A 23247-nucleotide genomic window follows, 5' to 3' on the forward strand; every position below is an offset into this window, starting at 1 on the left:
ATGCCAGTGAAAGGCTGTAAGCAGAAGAGTAGGATAATCAGGGTTGCATCCCTTAAAAGATCTGTCTGGCTCCAGTTAGGAAAATGGGTTGCATGACGATAAGGATAGGAAAGGACAGACAAGAAAGGGACAAAAAGATGGCTTCAATGAGGCTGTAGGGAAAGCAGAGAAATGGACACAAACTAAAGTTATCTCAGAGGTAAAACTGATAGAACTTTGTGAGAGATTAGATAAGGGAAATAGGAATAGGGAGAAGTTGAGGATAATAATTCATATTGTATGTATTCACAAGACATTTTCTATTTATTTCACTTGATCTTGATACTACAGGGAAAACATGACAATTGTTATTATTCTCAAGCTTACAGAGGAATAAACAGAGACTAAAAGAAGGTAAGTGACTTAACCAGGGTCTTACGCACCTATTATTATTTGGAGCTTGTACTTGAACTCAGAAATTCTCTCTTCAAATTCAGGATGCTTTCTATTGAAAATCCACCCATCTGTCCTTTTATGAGAAGCTAGTCCCTGAAAAGGCCCTTGGATCACAACTGGGTACCAATTTATCTACTCACCTCTCAATTCTAATCTCTCTGGGCAGGGAGCCCAATCAATTTGGCAGGAACTTCAAAGCAAAGAAAGGCAAGGCCACAGCCACACAGCATTCAAAAATGAGAAGAAAACAAAACAAAGAGAAAAAGGAAAGCAAAGAACCCTTTTGCCCCATGATCACCTCTAAAAAAAATCATGTTGAACCTGGTTAAATGGCACCTAAATGTTATGTCACCAAAGCTGCTGAATAATAACAATAGAAGTTAATTCCTCTCTAAAGGCAGCAAGCTCAAATTGCAGGCACCCAGAGCATTAGTCTCAGGCCGATGTGCTGATGAGTTTCTTATACAGTAAATAAAGTTAAATAATGCAAGCCTTTCAACTCTTAGCATAATCTTTCTGAAGCACTGAATTACTGAGAGCAAACTGATGCACTAGAGCTAGCTTGATGTAATTTCAGTGGAAAGATTTCTACCTCCATGGCTGAGTACCTAGTCACATGGAGTGATTGGGGTAGGTAAGTTTCAACTTATGATCAGGAAAGGAAGAAGGCAGTGCATGGTATAACTTCAGTAATTTTGGAAATTTCTCCATCTAATAAATGTATAACCTAACTTTGGAAATAAAATATTATTGGTGCAGTTGAAACTTCCAGTGAATTCCTCCCTGATTTGATCTGCCTGCCATCAAATAGAGAGACTTCTACCTTGAATTCTGTGTTATTCATTCTCTTGCCTTTTTATACTCATACCACATAGGTATGTATTCCTAAGCCATGTGTTACTTTATTGTTCTTTTTCTGAATTGTGTTTTTAAAATTAAATCATAATATAGACTGTTTTCTGTGATTTGCTTTTCAAATTCAAAAATGTTTTATTTGTTTTAAAATGTAAGTCATTGGCCAACTTCGGCATTGGATGATTTTATTATTGGTGACATATTACTTGCAAAATACCTCAAAACAAACCTGGACAAAACTAAACACAGTGACATTGAACTTGAGAATTCATCAGCCTGAAGGAATATGACAATCAAAAGAATTATGATCATGCTTAAAAAAACAATTCTCATCCAGTCAGAGAAAAAGCTACTCATCTTATTCCCGATCTAATACATTCCGCAGCCTGGTCATCTTGTTGTTACTAAGTCTCCTGGGGGCGGGGGGATGAGGGATTCAACTTGGTCTTCATCAAGAAGTGTTGGAAACTGTCTTGAAAGGAATCTGACCTTTGAAAGTCTGAGCAGAGACTGGGATAAGAAACAGAAGTGTGAAAAAAGCCAAAGTTCAAAAAGATACATGCACCTGGTGTTCACTGCCACACTATTTACAACAGCCAAGGCATGGGGGCACCCTGAATGCCCATTGACAGAGGAAGGGATAGAGAAGATAAGAAGATGTGGTACATGCATATACACCATTATATTATAATGGAATATTACTCAGCCATAAAAAAGAATGAAATAGTACCATTTGCAACAACACGGATAGACCTAGAGATTGTCATACTGAGCGTGTAAGTCAGACAGAGAAAAGCAAATATCATATGGTATTGCTTATACATGGAATCTAAAAAAAAGGTACAAATGAACCTATTTACAAAACAGAAATAGAGTCACAGATGTAGAAAACAAGCATGGTTATCAGGGAAAAAGGGGGAGGAGGGATAAATTGGGAGATTGGGGTTGACGTATATGCACTGCTATGTATAAAATAGTTAACTAAAAAGAGCCTACTGTATAGCACAAGCAATTCTCTTTGATATTCTGTAACAAACTATATGGAAAAAGGTTCTTAAAAAGAGTGAAGATATGTATGTATATATATATATATGTATAACTGATTCACTTTGCTGTACAGCAGAAACTAACACAACATAGTAAACCATCCATACCCTAATAAAAATTAATAATAAAAAAAGAAGAGTTGGAAGGAACTTGACCTTTGAAAACCTGAGCAAAGACTGGGAGAAGAAACAAGTGGTCTGCTTTTCGAAGGGCTCCTGGGAACTATCCCTGGTGCTGGCCCAGAATCAACGCCTCTTAACACCAATTTTGGGTTGTTTGTCCCCAGCAAGAGTTCACTAATGGCCTGAGGTAGATGACGGCTCAGCTGGTGGAGCCGCTGGAGCTGACCAAAGCCCTTGTGTCAACTCTGCAATGATTGTCCTGTGTTCTGGGCCCTGGATCTCTACCACCTTCTCCCTTTTCCCCATGGGTACCACATCCCTCCTTGGGTACCACAAATAACAATCCCATAGCCATATCTTGAAGGGCTACTATCACTAGGCACTGGCTAATTATTGATATTAATCTCGCTCTAATCTAGTAAAAAAAAAAAAAAAAGCCCTGTATGAGAGTATTTATTTTACAAATGAAGAAGTAGCCTTAAGAACAGGTGAACTCAAAGTTACACATCTCTAACGAGGCAAGTATTGACAATATTTGCCTGACTTCAGAGTGATAATCATTTCCCTACTTCTTTCACTAGATGCTGCCTGAACTGTACTTTTTTTCCTGGAATCCCTGAAACTCCTACTCTTTCATGAGCCATGACTACTTTAGGCTGAATTATAATACCACCATTTAGATACATCTTTCTTGAAAACATAGCTAACACATATTGAATATTTTATATTTGCCAGGCACTGGCATTTGCATGTCATCCTCACATCCACTCTGTGAAAGATTTTATGCTTTTCCTCATTTTATAGATCAGAAAACTGAAGCACAGAGATGCAAGGATTTGAATGCAGACATTTGAGTCCAGAGCCCATATTATTAAGTAGTGAGCCACATTGCTTTCCTTTATCTTTAAACATCATCTTTGGTTAAATTGTTTCAAGGAGAATCCTGTCTAAGTACTTCTAATTTTATTTTTAAAAATAATAAGGTCATGTTATTACTGTAAGATTGCTTTAGAAATTAACTTAGGAAGTAAAACAGAATGATTCATTTTCCTAATGGCCTTTTAAACGAAAAATTAATTATTAAATAAAACAGTTTAATATTATAAATTAATACAGGCGAAATGGTGAAACATCCAACATCTGGCTATTAAAAGTAAATTGAAATATTGTAAGAATCAGATTTGAATGCACATTGAAAAACAGAAATGGTAAATGATATTATATTGGAAGCTAATTTACATACCCTTTCTAACAGTCTCCCTTTTGTTTTAAAATTTTTATATTTTTTAGTGACTTTGCAATAAATTACCAAATGTCAGGCTTTTTTAAATCAATTCAAACAGAATGTCAAACCAGTAGGTTTCATTCAGGGCCATGGTAGCTCCTTTGGCAGTTTCCACTTTCTCCCTCACTTTTGAAAATCTTCAATCACTGCCATTTCTGGTCTCAGCATTCATGACACAGCTGAAAAGGAAGCCCTTCTCAGAGACAGAGAGGCATTCCCTCCATGATGAACCTGAAATGCCCTCAGGTTGTGGCAAGGAAGGAGTTTAGCACTTGAACCTAGATAGCCCTCTGTTTTGTTTTTTTTTTCTTTTTAATTAAAGTGCACCATTCATGCTACATACTGCCTGCTGCACCATTTATTTAAACAATAAGGTATACCAGAGAAGGTAAACAATAATAATAATACAGAAATAACAATGTGTCCATAAATAATACAGGAAGCCACATGGCCCCAGCACCTTCATGAACTAGGACTTCAATATACATATTTCTTATGCAGTTTTATGCATGACTTCATTTCTATGGTTTGCACTTCACTGCTCTGTTGTGTCACTCTCCCAATAAACCTATACATCACACAGAGTGAAATATGTTCACGGTCTCTTTACTTGAAGGAAAAAAAGGAGCAGTGTGGTTTAGAAGAGTGAGCTCTGAATCAGCAGCTCAAAGATTTGAACTTGAGTCCCAGCCTTGCCACTTTCTGGATTCCGGATGTTGGGTGAGTCGCATCTCCTCTCTGCAATTCTGTTTTCACTCCAACGAGACATCTCAGTCCATGTCCCATAGTCCTTGTGGTAACGTATTGAGCTAATTCATGAGAATGCATTCTGAAAAATTGTTATACATAAGAGAAATCTTTGCGATGGAAGCTAAGAACTCGACAAATAAATAAACAGCTTTACTGCTTTTACTGTACAAATTTACAAATCTTTACTTTTCCTGAATTTACTTACAGATGCATTTGTTCATTCCTGGTATTTCTTTGTAGTTTATTACCATTTAAAACAATATGTTTATCTAAAAGGATGAAGATTTTTGGAGTTTCTTCCAGACATATTATATTTCAGGAGTGATAAATATTGCAAAGTATATGCTTAGGCTTGAATCATGTCTTCATTTCTCTTCAATGAATTATAATTTCACTTTTAAATACTACAGATACTCTGGGCAGAGGGAAAAAAAAGCAAAGCAAAAATGCAAACACATGTTAACAGACAGTAGTTTTTAATCATTCTGTATCTTAACTGTCTTTGGAAGTGAATCTAATTAGAAAGTCATTATCTAACTTGTTCTATGTTACCAATAATTCTGTCTTTTAAAGAATGTAGACCTGGTACATTTTCTGGTAAGTCTTTGGATCCATGCCTTTACAGTGTCAGTGATATTAAAGTCATAGTATGTCTTGGAAATCAGAGGTTGATTTTAACTAAAAATTTTGCACCTTTAGTGCAGTTGGAACTTATCTTTTCTAATACATTTTTTCCTAAAACTTTCATAATATCCAAAATCATACAAAGCCTATATAGAATGTTAGAAAAATAAATATTTTCTAAGCATTCATGATCCATGTGCTACATTAGGACTGTAAATTAAGGGCTGCTGTGTTGCAGAAATCAGCCTTCCATATCATAGTTTTCCTCCACGAATGAGGCAAGAGTCAGCCAGTAAATATATGTGGTCAACCTCAGATTTGCCTCACTGGGAGTTCACATGTATTTTTAACTGCCTTCAATTGTTAATGTATTCCTCAAATGAGATGCATCACCTTGAAGAATGACTTTTTGCCCCCTGGGAATAAGCCAAACAAGTATTTCATTCGCTATGATAATCAGTTCTACCTTCAGCAACATATAAACCCAAATTTAATAGGCACTGGTGATTAGGCTTTAAGTCAGAGAGTCATCACTGTCCACTGTGAAAAAATAATAAGAAAAAAAACAAATTATAACGAATTTGCCTTCAGGAGGCCTTGTTAGACATAATGGGACCATAACTATTTCAGGAGACTGTGAATAAATGTTTTTCCTTCTCATTATAGACATTTTTGAATCACCAATTTTCAGTGATAAGAAACACTTTCTTTAACTCATCCTAAAGATCCTAGGTCATTTGTTTTGTCCATTTAGTGTAGAAGAGTCTTGAAAGAAAAAAAAAAAAGAGGAGCACTTACCATAAAACACTTATTTCAGTCTTTTAAAATGCTTAAAACTATATAGAGCCATTCAAAGGGATAGATAAATTTGATCTTATCCAAACCTTCCACTGTCAAAATTATCTAAAGCTTTTTCTCCAACTTAAACTTTGCATTGAAATAAAAAAGAATTGTACAGGACATTATGGAAAATAACAAATCAACCCTTAAATCAGCAGCTTAGGTTGTGGACAGTAAATGATACAGTGGTTCCACTTTCTTGGAACTGAGTAGTGGAAGAAAATGAAGAAAGATACTACTGACAAGGAAGGATGATGGGAGCAGGCTAGCATTATGAATGATATGTTAAGTGATTGGCTCCGATGGAATCATGGGATTGCAGCTGCCTTTTGCAGAAGCTGATTTTCATTCTTATTGTTCATCTCATAAGACGCCAACATATGGGAGGGGGAGGGGAGAGAGAGAGTATGCGAACATGCATTCCCTATATATATATATATATATATATACACACACACATATTTGGGAATATTCTGAACATTTGCCCAGATATATAGAATGGTAGGAATAAATATCTAATGCCAAAAATATAACTCTTGTCAGCAAGGTTTATTAGTTTTAATATTCATGTATGCTTTCTGCACTCTTTCCTGTGAATTGATTGCCATATTCCTTTTTATTTGATAAAACCAAAGATATATATATATATATTCTTAACTCCAAAAAGTGTGAAATAATAATTCAGTACTCTAATAATTTATTGAAGATAATAACAAAGGCCTGCTATAGGCTGCTTTGATATGCTTAGATGTGCATTCTATATATTTCTTTCTTCAGTCTAGTAGACACTGCTTGACTCATTTCTGCCTGATGTGGTTTTGTGTGCGGGTGTGTGCGTGTGTGTGTGCACATGCATGCGCTGTCAGACTGAAGGTATGGGGGGAAGGAGCTAAAGATGGACCAGCAATCAGAGAAAATGACTGTTATATGATGCAGTATATCAGAAACACAGGCATAAAATTAAACACAATGCTGAAGTCAAAGAGTTCATTTACGATGATTTTTTTTTTTAACTACGTAAATGTGATTAACTTAGAGCTTCTTTAAATGTCAATTCTTTTGTGCACCAATGCTCAAATTTATAACATGATTCATGTTATAACTTTTGTTACTATGAATTTCTGGGTCCAAAACATCTTCAATATAGCCAACGATTTCTTATTTTTTGCATTTTTAGAAATCCAAATAAGCAAATTAATACCCTGTCTCTATAACGGTTATTTCTTCAAAGGAAAATATAATAGGAATCACTAATTAAAAAAAAAAGAAAAATCAGAGGAATTCAAAGCATGATATTATAAGTTTAGCCCTTGCTGTGAAGAGACCTATAGCAGCAGCAGCAGCAGCAGCATGCTAACTGGGGAGAGAAAAAATTTGGCAAGTAGGTGGTGATTAATTCATTTATCAAATCTTAGACAACAAGCTACCTTCCTTTAGATAAACTTTTTAGAAGCTACCTTAGGAGGGGCATGAATAATTTTTACCATCAACAAATAAAATGAACCTAAAAACTAATTTTGACTTGAGAAAGGACAAAATTCTAGCTATAAAATTGCCCTTAGAATTCTGATAGAAGGCAAAAAGAGTGTGATTTAAGGAAGATAAGCAAAAGAGCCATCAGAGGATGACTGTAATTACTATGCCTTCTAAATTGATGATAGAGTTATATACTTGTTAGTGTTAGGGGACCCTACAGATTTCATTTTCTAAGGTCTTAGCCCAGCAGGCATGTTCAGTGAAAGGGGTGCCTCTGAATCCCCCTGTACCACTCAGCTCACCCCCTGAGGGGAAACGCCACGTGCATTCAAATCAAACGTTTGCTATCAAGTTCTCAACTAATGGCTTTCCTAGGAGACCCAAGCCTGTCAGTCACCTATTTCCTATTTAGGCATGTTAAAACAGAATTTGTTGTTTATTTGTATTTCATTGAAGTGAGTCTGTTTTCTCATATTGAATTTGTATCCAAACCCCAGGTTGTCAATACTGCTTAGCTGGGGCTTCTGTTAGTTTTGTTTTTCTCTGCATGTAATCCAGAAAAATGGTGTCGTTCATGCCAGTTTCAACCCTTGTAGAAATTTATAGGCAGTGTATTAATTAATTGTTTAAAGGCCCTGGTGCTAATGGCAGAAGCTGAAAAAAACACCTCTTTCACTAAAGGCTGTTTTGTCAAATTCATTAATATACCAGAGCCACAGTTCAGTCTAACTCCCCATATGGACGAATCAGGAAAAAGATCTACTTTTAATAATGAAAGGCGGGGGAGCATTTTTAACTTAATTATTTTCTATGTGATTTAAAGCATAACTGGTCTCCTTAGAGAAAAATCCAGTGATGCAATGTCACATATTTGACCAGGCTGTGATTTTTGTTCCTGGTAGAGAAAAAAAAATTATGTGGTCTGTGTGTGTATTCCTGTGCTTACAACATCTCAGTTAGTTTACTTGTGTTTAAGACTAAATGTAAGTATTAAGCATTCCATAAAAACAAGAACTGTTATGTTTGATATGCACTTCAAAAGCCTAAAAGGCCAAAGAAAGCCCTTCCTTAATTATTGAAGAGGTGTCTGTAAAGGAAACATGAGCAAATAGCATTCATGCTTTCATCCCCAGTAACCTTTTATTGTCCTTTTCTTCAGATGGCCAAGTCAGTATATTTAATAAAGGCAGCAGCAACCATCAAAGAAGGCAGGGCTCTAATAAATGGTCCTGATTAAAGGCCCTGACAGGGTATGAACTTTGCATAAATTTTCTTATGGTGTCAGGCTAGGATACTGATTGAAAACTCATTAACATAATCACACATTTAGAGGAAATGCTGTAATGTATCAAAAACATTTCCCTTAGTGTAATAATTTTAAGGACATTAAAATGCAAATGATAATAAGGAGCTGTGTTTAGTGATGTTCAGAAAGCTTGATTATTCAGATATTTAGTATGAAGTATAGAGCTCCGTTCAGTAATGCATCCACATGAATTCAAAAATTTAATCCATATATGGACCCCAAAGTCTCCTTTGGTCATTCCAACTCTGTTTTTCCAGTCATCAGATATATAAAATTAATCAAGAAAATTTAACTTGGCTACTATCAGAGAAATACTAAAACATAATTTTAAATCACCACATTTCTAAAAAAAAAAAAATGAGTGCAAGCCTCCAGAATCCTGTTTTTCTTATGTTTTAAAAAATACTGAAAAGCGGTGAGCATTTTTGTTTCCATGCCATGGTACTTTGAGAAATCTGCTGGAGTATTTTTAGTGTCCTTTTCCCTGCTTTTATTAAAATGTATATAAAGCAGCAGAGACTGTCCTAGGTCACAGCAGTGTTATCCCTTAATGCTGATTCTTAACAATAAAAGAAACACTGCCCTGCCCCCACACAAATAGCCATAATTATGTAAAGAATGACTGCTTCAGACTGATGACTTTCAATATGCTCAAGTCTAGCATACTGGTATAAGAGGCCAGAAAGGTCAACAGTAATTCATAACTGCTATAAAATTGTGTCGCATCCCAGGACTACTGTAGGATGCTGACATTATCATGCGTCTTCTGCTGGTTTGTATATGTAAATTTGTGATAGGAAGTGCACTGCTTTTACCGAATCACACACAGAGCATCAATCAGGCAGTGGAATACATCAGAGTATTTTCATTATGCCTAGTTATTTACTGCATCAGAAGAAATTACCCTGGCAAGCCAAGCGGCCTTCTCTGGGTAGCATGATACGACCAACCAGGTTTCAGCTCAGGAGTCTTGTAAACATTACAGGATTAATCTCGCAATCAAAATCATCAATCTTTCCTAGTCCTGCCTGGGTGCAACTGTGGAGATTGGTAACCAGGCCATGTGGATTTAAATTTAACCCTGAACATCAAAAACTAGATGTCAGATCTCAGCTGCACATGGCAAAACACCTGTGTTTTTTCCAGTCTAGATGGAAGACAATAGACACAAGTGTTCAATGAAGTAGCTTAAGGTCATATTTAATGTGCTGCTTTCCTTTTCAGCATGTGCTTGGGAAATTAGAAGTTTCTTTTTAAAAATGCTTTTTTTCAGCATTGGCTAGAAGTGGGAAATGAGCGACCACTTTTTAACCCTCTAAACAAATGTAGACACTGCAGGAGGCTCACTGCAGAATCTTGAGATGGGACCCGAGCTTGAGGTCTGGGGCCCTGCTCCAACTCCTTTGGCACTGGACCAGAGGAGATGACAGCCCTGGGGAATTATGGCGTTAGCCCATATGCAAGACAGTGTGAAACGTGCGCTGCTGATTCACAAGATGACACTGGCATTGAATGCAGAAACAACGGCCTGCTTACCCTCCTGCCAAAGCAAAAGACTGTCTTCTCTCCCTGCACTCTCACCGAAGAAAGGGGAGATGAGATGAGGAAGACAGACGGGCTAAATGAACATTATATCATTTTAAGTTTAGCAACTGCACAGAACATAGCCTATTCTATTTAGATAATGCAAAAGATAATGTGCATTCATTTTTGAAACTCAGGTGAAAACCATGGTGATAATGATCATGTTTCCATAGTCAAGAAACAATAAATATATAATGAGCAGGTCACGTAGAGACTGCCTGGCAGTTTAATTTGAACTGTGACCTTTTATTATTATTTTTTATCCAACGCACTTCTTATTAAACACATAGCATGGAGTCAATTCTTTCTTTCTTCCTCTCTCACTCTCTTGCTGCCTCCTATCTTTGAAGAAAAGATGTAGTAACCATAAAGATATGCCTTTGCCTTTCTTCCAATAAGAGTTTCAAATCTAGCAGTTATATTCATGCTATATATTAAAAGTAGATATTTCTTCTGTATGCTTTAATCCCTGATTGATTTAACCATAGGTGCTTTGCTAGGAATGTTAGGACTACAGTTAAAAAAAATTATGTCAAATATTGAGAATTCCTTAAGAACTAGTCATCCCTACACAATGATCATTTTCTGATTTCCTTGATCTTATGAAGTTTAGCTTTAAATATATTCTGAAATGGATTAGGAATATAATTCTTTTTCCTAAATAAATCAGAAGACAATGAAAGATGGCAGTGACTGAAAGTTTAAGCCTCCTTGCTTCTGCTTTCTTTCTTGTTGTGTGGTTTTGTTTTATTTTTTGACTTTGTTGCTGTTGATGGCACTGTTTTGTGTCATTAATGCAGTTGCTGATTTTTGTAGTATGCCTGTCCTGAGGGAGACTGCCTTTAAAGTAGCTAATATCTTGAAGCTATGTTTATGTTTATAGAATTGTGGCTCTCCACATCCTCCTTAAGGTTCTGGTTTCTGAAATGTGGGGTTCCAAGCATCAGTGCACTGTGAATCTTCAACTGTTCACACAGGGTGAAATAGCATGCATGTTCTTGCAGTTTTACAACCAAATAGAGACTCTGCTCTCTTGTTACTTAAGAGCATGGTATGCTACATGAAAGTGATGACTTTGAAAAATCCATATAAAACATATCTGAGCAGCTGATGTTGTTCACGGCAGAAAAGCTGGTGCTGTGTGCATCAACATGGCGTAAGTTTGAGCAGTTTCTTTGGGCTGATTACTTGAATGTTTATAATATCCTGACAGATTTTGTTCTTTACTGAAGATTTAAAACAGAAAATAGCTACTAGATGTCCATGGTGACGATGCTAGGGCAGTGAAAAGGTGAGTGCAGCCATCAGCGGATTGGTAGGTAAAGAGTAAGCCGATCCCCTGCGATAGGAAGACAGGGCAGCGGTGACGATCCTCTGCATGAGACGCCACCAGGAAAACCTTGGACTTTAGAGTCAGGAAACATGGACTTGATCCTCAGCTCTGTTCCCTCCCAGGCACATAAATTAAACAAATCATTTGACTCTATCACTCTCAATTCTAACTCTTTTTTCCCCATCCATTTACTCAACAAACATCAACTGGACTCCTATTCACACCACTAGATACTAAATAGTGAGCTGAGGGGTTACAAGTTAGAAACACATGGGCCTCATCTTCAAACAATGAAAGCAGCTAGTATGTGCACCAGGCACTATGTAAATGCTTTCTACTATCCAATATTTATCAGGTTCAATCCTGGGAGCATTTATCCTGAGTTTGAAGGGTGATACCAAACCTTAAAATGATTAAATAAATTCGAGAGAGACAAGACCTGAACACAGGTCCATCTGATGCTGAATCTGCTGCTCAAGATTTTGTGGAGAATCTTGAAGAAATTTTTCTTTTAACATTTTACAAGATTTTAGTGAGGGTCAAATGAGGAAAGTCATGTGACATAAAGTGTTCTTAACTGTAATGTACTACGCAAATATATATTGATATTACTGTTAACATGAAAATAACAAAGATTTTTGCTCCATTTCTTTGTCTTGATAATACTCATTCAGATCATTTGGACCATCTCAGGTAAATGGTACCCACATACAAAAAAGAAAATTCTAACTATATTAACAAAAACACCATACCATAGGGGATTCCCTATCAGTGTTTCGAAGCCAGTTGTATGTGGCTCCTCAGTGAATATTAAACAAATACAAACCCAAGTAAGACATTTTCCTACATATGAAAATTTCTGGAAAGCACACGTCTACTGTTTACACTAGACCTGGAACATCTTATTAATTTTTTAATGTATCTTAGGGTTATTCACCAATTAAGCAAAAATAATGACATTAGTGTAGCACCTGCAGACCTTATATGTAAAATTCTTTAAAACTCAACCAGAATATTGATGCCATATAACACTGAATTTTCATCATACACACAATTTTTATATTTTTATCCCAAACCAGGGCTTTAAAACCAAAACATAAAAGGTTAAGGAAACCAAATGAAAACAAATGAACACAAAAAGCCCTCCATCTCTCAGCTGTGCCTTCTTTACACCATTTCTATCATTTGTATTCTTGTGTACCTTTAATAGAACAATGTGATTTTATACACATTTAATACAACACAAATTGATTATTCAATTGGAAGGAAGGTTTGTCAGTTTGTCAAAATTTGGGGTCTCATTTTTCGATTTCTCACATACAGTTAGTAAGTGCAATTCCTGGAGCTCTTTATATGAAGAAGAACATTCAATGAAGGGAATTCTTATTTCTATAGTAACAACATAACTAGTTAAAAGGAATAAAGTGAATTTCATGATAGTTCTTAAAATGTTATTTGATATCCACTGACACAATATAAAGTTTGATTACTTGGATCTTGATTAAAGAAACTCATTAAAGATTTAAGGATGAATGGTAGGTAAGAAATTCATTTTTTTTGGCATACATTTTTTAAAACTAAAGAAAAATAATATTTTTTAAAAGAGAACAAATGTTGACCCTTGGAAATAAAATCGAGAGGAACTTAGTGGTTGCTAAAACTATTAAAAAAAAAAACTAATTATGACTTTTATTAAAGTCATAATTAGTTTTATCTCCAAAAAGTATCTTTTTCAAAAACAATTTTTATTGGGATATATTATCTAATTAGCAACATTTAAACTTGTATTTCTTCCAAATATTTTCAAATACCCAAATTTTGTCACACAACGTTAATAGTTATACATGTTATGGTTCTCAGGTAAGTTCTAAAAGAGTTTTCCACCATGTTAAAAGCACACGTTACTAAGGATGGAATGCATTTCAGTCGATATTTTAATAAATTGCATGGAAATATTGAATTAAAATTTTAACTCTACTGAACCAGTATAAACATGGAAGATTGGCCTTTATGTGTATCATGCTTTAAAGTATGAGATTAATGGAGTTTTTAAAATACACATTGGAAATTTCTTCACTGAAGAATGGGATATTTATAAACATTTTCCTTGAATTCAGTTCAGTTTTAATTTCCTTTATTTTTTCAAACCAGTCATTGGAAAGTTTGCCCAAATTTTTCTTTATGTTGATCATAGCACCAGATATGTTTAAATACTTAAGTACTTACCATCTCTCATTCATAATAAAGCACACAAATTTTGCATTTGCTTATAGGAAATGTAACATTAAATAACACTAAAATAATGTTGTTATACTTTTTTTGGCAACAAAAAGAACCTTGGAAACTGAAGATTTTGTTTTATATGCTACTGGTTCTCGATTTCAAACACAACACCAGCATAGGAAGGTTAGAAGTGAAGTAACCACAACCTTTTCAAAGATTGTATCATTCAGCTTAGTGACACACGCAGGCTTACTTTTTCTAACAAACTTGCACAGATATCATTTATAGGTTTATTAAGGACAAATTGGATTATGATTTGAGCTGACAATAATTAATGACATTTACAAATGAGTACATAGAAACTATTCAATTCATCTGGGGACATGGGGAGTTTCTGTCCAATTAGAGATTTTCCTGTTTAGGTAGCAACCAAAAAAAATCATTTTACAGGAATGGCACTCCCATTCTCTAATAGAGTGATTAAGTATAGGCTTTTAGAACTTATTTACCATCAGCACAATCATTAACGTGTAAATTTATTAAAATGATTACAATGGTCACTTACTTCCAAAACAAACAAAACAATGAAATAAATCTGCAACAGCTTTGAAGTTTGTGTGGGGTTTTATGACACAGTAAACACTTATATTTAATTTCACTGTGTTTCCACAATTAAAGACACATATACACATAATCTTTAACATTGAAAATAAGCTACTAAATATGCATGTATTTGTTTAACAGTGTGTCTTTTTAAAGAAAACATATATTAAGCATGACCTATCAGATAAAATTTATGAAAATTTACAAATTACCTAAAATACTAGAAATTAATTATAGTCTGCTTTCCCCGGCATGTCAGCTTGATTAAATTTGGAGTTTGGAGATGAATTGGCCCAAATTCATTAGTGTTCCCTGGGTGCAGATGTTGGTCAAGGTCAAGCAAAGCATAGTGACTCTAACGTTAGAGAGGAAGGGGGGAAGGGATTCCAAAGAAGGTAGACTCTTAAAAGGTCTGGGGTTGCAGCTAGAAACTTTGATACTTTTTAACTTAATAAATCTTGACAGCCTAATCATGGCTAAGCCTTTGCTGTGTTATTGGTACAGATGGCAAAGCTTGACATATTTAAAGTGATCTCAGCAGCTAGTAGTAAGAAAGCGCTGAATCCAAATGCAGGGTTGGACTCGAGGAGAAAGTGAGAGAAAGGAGGATAAAAAGCTACACAGCATTTCCATCTCCTGACATCTCCAACAGCCTCAGATACAAAATATGATAAGGCTCCTGCTGAGCTAATAAGCCCAACAAATGTCTGTGTCCGTGAAGTAGATGAAGTGGGATCAAGCCGAGGGAGTGCTGTATGAAAATAAGCCAGCGCCCAGGGTATAATGGCACTAGAGAAAGCTACAAGGTCAGGCTGATGACAGAGACACCAGTTAAGGAGAGACCCCATCAGTAAGAAAGGTTTGCCTGCTGGATCCAAGACAGGACCATTAAAATCAAATAAAGTATCTATTTAAAGGAGGGAAGAAAAGAAGAAAACAAAAACCCTCTATTAGGAATTTTTTTGTGTTTTATTTTTCTCACCTATGACAACTGCATCCTTTTGTTTATTTACAGTCTGCCTGCCAGAGCAGAAACTAGAATATTGGGCTGGGAATGGGATAATTGAGATTGGACGTGCACTTCACGATGCTGTTAAATGTGTTGGGTCTGCTCTGCAATTTTAGTGGATTCACAACCTACCCTGAGCCTTATTTGTTTAGTCCAGCTCTGTATCAGGAAAATAGAATAATGACTGCTGCCTCATAATCCTCCAGTTTTCCAAGGGAAGAAAGATTGCTAGGTGAAACACAGATTCTTCCTCAGCTTCTCCCTTTTTCTGTCTCCTTTTAGATAGAGAATGTACTCATTCATTCTTTTTTTTTAATAATTACATGCAGTTATTTTTAATTGATTGATGATTGCTTTACAAGATTGATTTGATTTCTGTCATCCATCAACATGAATCAGCTATAGGTGTGCCTATGTCCCCTCCCTCTTGAATCTGCCTCCCACCTCCCACCCTTTTCCACTCCTCTAGGTTGTTATAGAGCCCCTATTTGAGTTCCCTGAGTCACATAGCAAATGTCCATTGTCTATCTATTTACATATATTAGTGTATATGTTTCCATGCTACTCTCTCCATTCATCTCACCCTCTCTTTCTTCTCCCCTACCCTTGTCCATAAGTCTGTTCTCTATGTCTGTATCTCCATTGCTGCCCTCTGGATAGGTTCATCAGTATCATCTTTCTAGATTCCATATATATATGCATTAATATAAGATATTTCTTTTTCCTCTTTCTGATTTACTTTATTTTTTTATAATAGGCTCTAGGTTCATCCACCTCATTAGAAATGACTCAAATGTGTTCCTTTTTATGGCTAAGTAGTATCCCATTGTACGTATGTATCACAACTTCTTCGGAAATGTACTCATTTATTCTTAGTGTGGGCTAATATATTTTTCAGTAAAATAAAGCACTGACTCCCACTGAAATTATGTAATTCAGAACATCAGATCTGACACAGTACCATAAAAAGGCAGCCAATGTGCTTGGCCTCTGATGGTGTCCCCATCGAGGGTGACAACTCTCCCAGTTTTTCCAGAACGATCCCAGTTTTAGAACTGCAAGCTTAGTGTCCCACAAAACCTCTCAGTGCTCACGAAACTACCACGGCTGAAGCAGTATTTTGAGGCAAAGCTCCTATTGTGTGGTAAATCTGGCTGGGTCTAGGAGCAAAAACCTTCCTGGCAATGCAGGAGACATAAGACACATGGTTCAATCCCTGGGTTGAAAAGAACCACTGGAGAAGGACATGGCAACCCACTCCAGTGTTCTTGCCTGGAGAATCCCGTGGACTAAGGAACCTGGTTGTCTACAGACCATAGGGTCACAAGGCTATACATGACTGAAATGACATATTATACCAGAGGCAACGTGTGTAAAGAATAGCTAGTCCTCAGACAGACAGGCCAGATTATTCAGGGCAAGAAATGCTTACAGGAGACTATGATCCTGATTGGTTGTCACTTTGATCCAATTAGCTTTATCATTCCCAACTTTTCCCATTGCATCTTGAAGCTGCTACTTCTTATTTAAGCACACACACATGTGAAGTGAACAAAAAAGGTATCTATAATTCCCTGATGGTTCAAATGATCCACACTTATCTTAAAACCGTCTTGGAATGTTCTCAGAGCAGCTAATTCATTCTGTAGCCCACTATCCAGGTCAATGGAAACATCCACCAATTAGTGGACAATGACAACGCTTTTCTTCAGGCTTATGGAAATGAAAACTAGCACATTGAAATAATACTTAAGAATCTCCCTTTTCAGATTTAGGGATAGTTTTGCATAATCTTCAGGATTTTTTTTTTACTTGCTTAATAATTAGACTATGCTTTAAATTTCAAAAGTATGTAAAATTGCTATGTTAATTCTTAACAGATCATGTCAATTTCATAATATCTGTGATATCTTGTTAAAAGGGTGAAAAATGTTTACACACCATGTGAGGGAATTCATTAAACATATAGCAAAGCTCTGAAATTCTGACAGCTTTACCATGAAAGATTGGATTTGGTACACCCTTAACCCTTTTTAAAATCCAGCATTTGGATATAGTTCTAAAATAGGATTCCATTGGTCTTAGAAATATAAAATTTATGACTTTAAGATGATTATGATGAAGGTGATGAGCAGGTGAAATTCCCAATAGTTGCTTTGAACAATTTTTAAGATTTTTCTCAAGCTATAATTAATATCTCTTTAAAAATATCTTCCCTAGAAGAAAAAAGGCAAAAAGACTATTGCATTCACTTTTTTAGTTTGGGCTTCCCTGGTGGCTCAGAGGGTAAAGCATCTGCCTACAATCCAGGACACCTGGGTTCAATCCCCGGGTCATGAAGATCCCCTGGAGAATGAAATGGCAACCCACTCCTGTACTTTTGCCTGAAAATTCCACGGATAGAGGAGCCTGGGTACCTAAAGTCCATGGAGTCTCAAAGAGTCACACATGACTGAGCAACTTCACTTCTTTTTCAGTTTAGCTTATTATTATAAAAAGTTAAGCATCAATGAAACTGATTTCCAATCACATAAGAATTATATTCAAATGAATATTAATCTTTAAACATTATGCTGCTGTTTGAAAGAAAAGAGTTTCCAAGTCCAAATGTTCTTGCTGAACTCATTTCAAGATTGCTAAAAAAGGGCTTCCTGTGTTAGTCTGATATTGAAAGGATGATCCATCAGTTTTCTTCTAGCTGTACAGTTCCATGATTCTGAGATCTTCCATCCAGGTTATGCATGAAAGTAAGATCTTCCCATAAGAGTGGGTATAGAACCTTTAACCTACTTCGTGACATTTTACGCATTCTACCTAACTCATTCTGTGCAAAATGGTTTTTGTTTTAGGAACGCAAAAGAAGTAAATATTTCCTGGGATAAAGAAAGATTAGCGCTGACATTGCCACCAGTGGTACTGAGAAAGATAAAGAAAGACTTTAATAATTCAAGTGTTTAATAAGTAGAGAGCACCATGCAGATAGTACTATTAGCTTAGTTGAAAGAGATGCTATGGGTAAAAGTGATAAGCAAAAGCAATAACATTAAGATTTCATTTGGTACACAGTTCAGTAACAATACATAGTATTTAGAGTGTCTTGAAGGGATACAGACTTTTCTGATATAATTTCTAGCTATTCATCTTAAACTAGTATTGATAGAATGTCTTCTTATTTACAGAAATATTTTACTGATGACAATTATAAGTACTATGAGTTTGGGTTTTATAAATAAATATGAAACATTAAATTATTTCATTTCAAGACATTATGAATAGCTCATTATTAGTTTTATCAGGTTTTTTAAGTTGAAATTAATAGTCTTAAAAACTGCTTTAGATTTGTCCTCTAGTGTATTTTACATTATAATAAATATGGAAAATACATAATTAAGCTTACATTAAAAAAAAACAAAACAAGAAATCTGGAAACTATACTTGTAACAGTTGTTCAGGATTTAGATTCTGAAATCAAGAAGAACAGGGTCAAATCCTACCTATGGAACTGACTGAGCAAGTTTAAATTCACTCATCCTCAGATTTCCCATCTAGAAAACGAAACTTAATAAGACTGCGCATTTTAAAAGGAGTGTGGAAATGTAAAATATAGTTTGATGTTAAGGCAGAGACTAGTTTGATGTTGAAGCTGAAACTCCAGTACTTTGGCCACCTCGTGCGAAGAGTTGACTCATTGGAAAGACCCTGATGCTGGGAGGGATTAGGGAGAAGGGGACGACAGAAGATGAGATGGCTGGATGGCATCACCGACTCAATGGACATGAGTTTGGGTAAACTTCAGGAGTTGGTGATGGACAGGGAGGCCTGGCGAGCTGCAATTCATGGGGTCGAAAAGAGTCGGACACAACTGAGCGACTGAACTGAACTGAACTGACTGAGTCAGTTTGCAACTTTTTGAATTCAGGTAACACTGGAAGCAGAAGCATAAGTAACCAACACAAGCTCTTTGAAAAAAAAAATTCTTCCTCTTAAAATGAAACTTTTGAAAACATTGGATAAATAATTTCTCCAATCCCTCAAACTTGTTGGCTTTTCCAACTTTCTCATCCTTCTCAAAGGTATCAATAATTTCCCCTGGGTAGATTCTGCCTTTTCTTTTCATTTTTTTTTTTTTTTTTTTTTTGGCTGTGTTAAGTCTTTGTTGCTGCACTGGGCTTTCTCTAGTTGCAGAGAATGGGGGCTACTCTATAGTTGGGGTGCACAGGCTTCTCACTGTGGTAGCTCCTCTGGTTGTGCAGCACGGGCTCTAGGTGTGAGGGCTCAGCAGTTGCAGCTGCCCCAAGGCATGTGGGATCCTCCCAGAACAGGGATGGAATAGAGATCAAATCAGCATTCCCCACGCTGCGAGGGGGATTCCTAACCACTGAACCACCAGGGAAGCCCAGATTCTGGCTTTTCATTTATTCCTATTTATCCTAATCCTCCTTGCTTTCTCTCTCCTTCTCTTCTTCCTCTTCTATGACCACCAATCACCATCATTATCATGCAAAAAAGTGCTTTAGTAGGCTCACACAATTGTAAAGTCCAGGGATCTGTCTCTTCAGGAGTAGGTGGATCAAAGAAGGCAGACAAGGTCTTCAAGCAGGCTCTTTTACCCTCTCTTAACTCTGTGTCATCTTGATTTCTTAGGAGGTCCTCTGGAGTTGTTGGTAAAAGGATCCAGAAGGGCTCACTGCATGCTGTCAGCCTAATTTTCTCTTTCTGCCTGTCTCCTAACTTATCTATTTTTCTCTTTAACTCATCTTTCATATTGGTAACATTTATTTCTTGCCAATATTTCTGAATTCATGTGTAGGGTGTGACTATAAAATGAATTTTTTTATGCTATGCTTAGCAAAATTACAATTTGCAACTGAAGAAGATCAGCTTTCAAGACTCAAGACATCGCCTAATGATGCAAACATTTTTAAAGGCTTCTGGATTTCCTTAGGGGATTTTTAGCTTGACCAACAAGAAATGTAATCTTACCTTTGATCATCAAACTCATAACCCTGTGACTCAGGTTACTCACTCACCTTCCTAAGACTTCATTCCACATTCTTTGGGCTGTTCCCAGGAATCACTGATTCTCCAAAATCTGCCTTTAATGGTGCTTGGTAAAAGGTTATAATCAAAGGAGAAATTTTTTGAAAAAAATTGACTTCTAAATTTAGGGAGAATATTAAGACAAGTATAAAGCTTTCTAAGAAACTATCCTTCCAAAGGGCAATATGTAGTTAGATACACAACTTTAGTATATGAGCTTAAAAAATCAGTTATAACTTTTTACATATTCCTTTTTAAAATGTAAGTGTATATATAAATATATCATACATATGTATGGGCATGATTATATATAGGTACACATATATATGGAGGAAAACCTCTGTAAAAGTTAGGAAATATAAACTTCATTGCCACATATTTTCATTTTATCAATCTGTCAACTAAAAATAGAGAGATGCCTTTAGCTAAAGAAACCTTTTTTCCCCGTGCTTTGTAAGTATGGTCAGGCATAAGACCTGGTGCGTTACCTGTCACATCCATATCGTGATTCAGGAAAGGCTTGTCTTTTCCTGGTCATATAACTTCAGCCCTCAAGGAATTCACTCATCATTTCATCATTAGTTGTACCTAAACTCCAGGAATACCCAGTGAAGTTGGGAACCTTAATTGAAGGAAGTAAGATTACGGGAATGTTTCCAGATATATCATAACTCAAAGTTTCTTGCAGCCCTACTCTAGGTTTCCACATTCATCCTTCTCTGACTTTTTACCTTAACCCAAAATTCTGCAGCAGCAAATACAGCATGCTTTTTTTTTAATGATACTCAATAATTAAACACTGGCCACAGACTTAAGAATTCAGCTTTTTAAACTTAGCAAACATAAGCATACTCTACACTGGGACATAATAACTCCTCACTTAAAAAAAAAATCTTAATAGATACCAAATATTAAAAACTGTCATAATATGAAAACATCAAGAGCAAGATCAATTCATAAAGCTCCCAAAACCCTCACATAAATTGCAGCATACCTGCAAAGCGGCCTTATTAAATTCTTCAATGTTTACTCTATTTTTCATCTTGTTTGCTTATCTATGCAACACATGAGCACAGTTTAAAAATCACGGAGCACTAAAAGACTTAAAATAGAAACCAATAGTACCTATTCCTTTGCTCTCCACTCCTAGTATAGCTGCTTACTTCCATTTTCCAGTTTTAGCTGATTCTTTTAAGCGTTAACTATGGAATTTCCCTGGTGGTCCAGTGGTTAAGACTTTGCACCCCACTGCAGTGGTTGTGGGTTTGGTCCCTGGTCGGGGAGCTGAGATCCTACATTCCTCATAGCCAAAAAAACAAAACATAATACAGAAGCAACATTGTAACACATTCAATAAACACTTTAAAAAATATTTTTTCAAAAAGAATTAAATATGAATTTTAAATTATATGTTACTACTATTGCTTCTTGGTTTATTCATTTTGGTCATTATCCTTTAAAATCCCATCCTCCCAATATACCTATTTTTAGTTAAATAAGTAGCAAGGGTTTTCATTATTATAATTATATCAATTTCATTCACTTCAGAGCCAAATATTATACTATGAATAAGTCTCCTTTCTAGGATAACATTTTGCTTTTCCTGGAATAAATAAACACTTTGCTATTTGCAAAAACCATGGTGACTCAGAGCATAAAGAATCACCTGCAATTTGCAAGACCTGGATTCAATCCCTGGAGGGGAAGATCCTTCGGAGAAGGGAATGGCAATTCACTCCAGCATTCTTGCCTGGAAAATTCCATGGATAGAGGAGCCTGGTGGGCTACATTCCATGGGGTCTCTAAGAGTTGGACATGACTGAGGGACTACCACTGTTTGCAATCTTTGGCACACATTGCTTCATTTTGGAGCAGTGGAAAAATCTTGACACTTGAAATTAATAAAGTAGCATTCAAAGTTGAGTGTGTTATTGCTTGTGACCTTTGATAAGTTATTTAGATTGCTGAACCTCAGCATTTATTCTGGTGGGGGAGTGCAAATTAATAACTCCCTTGAAGAATATCTGAGGAATAAAAAGAAATACCCTATGTGTATGCGTCTACTTGTAGTCCCCTCCACTAAGTGTAGCCTCTTCTATGTTGATCCTCAGAACAAAACAGGAGGTGGGTGAGACTGGAATTATTACCACAGGCTAGAGAACGGGACTCAAGAACACTAAAGGGTTTATCCAAAGATGCCAACAGACAAGGACTCAGACTCCAGCTTTCTAACTCCAAGTCAAAGGCTCTTCATCGCAAAGCACTATCCAGCCAAGCTGTCAATGTTACATACCTGAAACAAAATTATATAAAATATCCTTTATCTTAGTTAGTTTGGATCACTGATAAAGTGAATCTAATTCTTTAAATCTGTTTTCTCAAGACCAGTAAAAAAGATTCTAATAGAGATAAAGTCAAAAAGTATAAAAGATTGGTATAGAAAGTTGCATATTACTATATAAAGTCTCCAGGGTGGTAGGCTGGCTATTAGTCAGTGTTCTACCATCTTCCATATATTTAAAGCTCCCTTGTGGCTCTGAATCTGAAAATGTAACCATGCTCTTGCTCTAGCTTTGGTGCTTCATATCTTGCAAATTGTCATAAAACCAATACATTCTCAGGCTAGAACTTTTGAGTTCAAAAATAATTATGACAGGTACTGGGAATATTAAAAGAATCAATTGCTTATAAGTTAGAGGATAGGGTTATTTGGCT

At 36.0% G+C, this 23247-nt stretch overlaps 1 long non-coding RNA gene across 1 annotated transcript in view; it reads right to left on the minus strand.

Moving 5' to 3' along the window:
* Positions 1-23247, minus strand: part of LOC129627234 (uncharacterized) — an 85060-nt gene that overhangs the window by 10613 nt on the left and 51200 nt on the right. The window contains exons 2-3 of the long non-coding RNA XR_008702498.1: positions 21021-21154; positions 20523-20599 (exon numbers count right to left, since the gene is read on the minus strand). This is a non-coding gene — a long non-coding RNA (uncharacterized LOC129627234). The remainder of the gene's footprint in view (positions 1-20522; positions 20600-21020; positions 21155-23247) is intronic.

The sequence above is a fragment of the Bubalus kerabau genome, chromosome 14 (genome assembly GCF_029407905.1).
Source record: "Bubalus kerabau isolate K-KA32 ecotype Philippines breed swamp buffalo chromosome 14, PCC_UOA_SB_1v2, whole genome shotgun sequence".
Taxonomy (NCBI): domain Eukaryota; kingdom Metazoa; phylum Chordata; class Mammalia; order Artiodactyla; family Bovidae; genus Bubalus; species Bubalus kerabau.